Genomic DNA, 2620 nt, shown 5'->3' on the forward strand with positions numbered 1-2620 from the left:
TTAAAGGTGCAGAGGGACTCTGCAGATCACATGGAGTTTGTTATCTCATTCCACCACCGGGGGGCGACAGAGGAGAAGAGTGTAGTCAGCGTCTTAGGACCCTGTTGTGAAGGTTGGATCATTGACATTAACACTCACCAACCGGTCGAGTGCAGGTGGATTTCAGCGGTGGGCGTGTGACACAGTCACTCCAACCAGCCACTTTGGCAGGTATGTTTTAAAGGCTCACAGTGTCTTCACATTCTGAGTTCACATATTGGGTGGGGCTTTGCACATTTTTTGTCCCCGTCCTCTAAGTCGAGGGAGCGTGACAGAAACAGTCACAGCTTTAGTCACAAAATGTGTAAACAGCAGAGAACACAATCTGAGTAAAGGGAGCGGTGTGTCGTTTAGCGGTAGTAAACACATTTACTCCTGTGAAGCTGCTTTCATTATCTGGTTGCTGTGACAACGGTGATTTCAGGGAAATTCCAGCAGGAGAGAAACACGAGGTGGAGTGAAGAGGTGAAGGGAGGTAAGAAATAACCAGCGAGGGAGGGAGGGAGGGGGTTCTAAAAATCATGGAGGTCTGACGCTGAGCGGTGAGAGGATGGGGGAAAGATGGAGGACAGTGGAGAGTTATGAAGAGAAGGTAAAAAACTAAAAATGAAGACAGACAGGGAGGGAGGGAGGGAGGGAGGGAGCAGACAATTAAACAAGGATGAAACGAGAGGGAGGAAGTCAGGGTTGTGCGAGGACAAGAGGAGGCTGATGAGGAGCAGTCGGAGCGGAGAGACGAGCAGCGGGGGAAGAGAGGGAGGAAATGTTCAACAAAACACTGAAATGAAAACACGAGTGGAATATCAACAGAGGAATAATTATCTTTGTTAGATGCTGATTGACTGGAAGACAGACGGGGGAGAGAAAGCTGCAGGAACGGACTGAAAAACACATTCTCTCTCTCTCTCACACAAAACAAAATCCCACAAATACTGAAGCTGCCACGAGTTCTGTGTGCAGAATCATCAAGCCGACATGTTTGTCCCGCTCTAAAGTGGAAATGTCTGTTTGCTGTTGCCATGACTGTCAAGCTCTCATCCCAGAACGGCACTTTAAAAACAACAATGGTGGAGAAAATTGCTGCATAAAATTTCTCCGCCTTATTCAAACAATGGATTCTAAACACAGAAACAAAACTTGGCAAAGAAAAGGAGAGGAGAAGAATGTGCCAGTAATGACACATGCAGGAGAAACTCTGAGCGCCGTGCACGTCTCCGAGGAAGCATCAGTTCAATCAGTGCAAAAGTTTAACTTTAAATTAAAAAGAGACATGCCAGAATAAAGTTGTTTTTACTTGTAAATAAAATGAATATTCAATCATCCTGTGTGCACATTGTCGCAGGCTATCTCTGGTCATCTCTGATCCTCTCTCATGGTGTGAAGTAGGACCACTGTTTTGCAGCCACGACTGCCGATATTGCCACGATTGACCATCTTACGTCTGGCACGGCCTGAAATCGTACAGTCTGGATACAAGCTGACCGCTGAGCCCAGCCGCCCTTCAGAGGAAACTTCAGATCATCTCATTCTTTCAGTCACTACCAAGCGGTAACCTACAGTGTTGAAAAATGAAGCCGATGCTGAAGTGTTAAAATCCTGCAATTCCTCAAGTGTCCACTAGAGGCTGGCTGCAGAAGCACAGGAAGTCACATACACACCCATTCTAAAAAGCCTGTTTTTACAGCAGAGATTAACATGTTTACAGCCTGGTTCAAAAAACCAAACTCCTGATGCTGCCTCGTTCACAGTCAACCCTCGGTCTGACTTAACACGACCCCCAGAGGGAGAAAATTGTGGATCCTGACCCCCATCCCAACCCGCCTCACACACAGTAGCGAACCGCCATCATTCCACTTTTTAAAACACTTGATTTAGGTCTGTTCTTTATAAAGTGAACTGGGCTAAGTTACAGGAAGTACCGCTGACGAGACAGCTTGAATGAGCTTCACTTAATGTGCAGTACATCGTGTATGAAATGTGTGACATAGAAAAAGTTGGACTGAAGCTCTACTGGTGAGCAGCAGTAATTAAGAAAAGTCAATATGACATTCCTCACAGTCATCAATCCCCTCAGGCGATGCATAAGCAGTCCTCATGTCCCTCCATGGACACGCTCACATGTAACCTGTGCACCGTCACATTGTGTGTGAGGCCTCGGCCGTCCTTGAGAAATGAGAGTCAGCATGTGCTTTATTATATGTGCCGCTGCAGGAGCCGTCAATACTGTTATTGTACGTCCCCGTACCAATTATGATCGTAGCTGTGGAGAGGAGAAGAGGACAGAGGATGAAGGAGAGGTGAGCGAGAGAGAGAGAGAGAGAGAGGGGAGAGAGAGAGAGAGAGAGAGGGGAGAGAGAAAGAGAGAGACAGAGAGAGAGAGGGAGGGAGAGAGAGCGACAGAGAGAAAGCGAAAGAGAGAGAGAGAGAGACAGATAGAGAGGGGAGAGAGAGAGAGACAGAGAGAGAGAGAGAGGGGGGAGAGAGAGAGAGGGGAGGGAGAGAGAGAGAGAGAGGGGAGAGAGAGAGAGAGACAGAGAGAGAGAGGGAGGGAGAGAGAGAGAGAGAGAGACAGAGAGGGGAG

The sequence above is a fragment of the Labrus mixtus genome, chromosome 16 (genome assembly GCF_963584025.1).
Source record: "Labrus mixtus chromosome 16, fLabMix1.1, whole genome shotgun sequence".
In the NCBI taxonomy this organism is placed as follows: domain Eukaryota; kingdom Metazoa; phylum Chordata; class Actinopteri; order Labriformes; family Labridae; genus Labrus; species Labrus mixtus.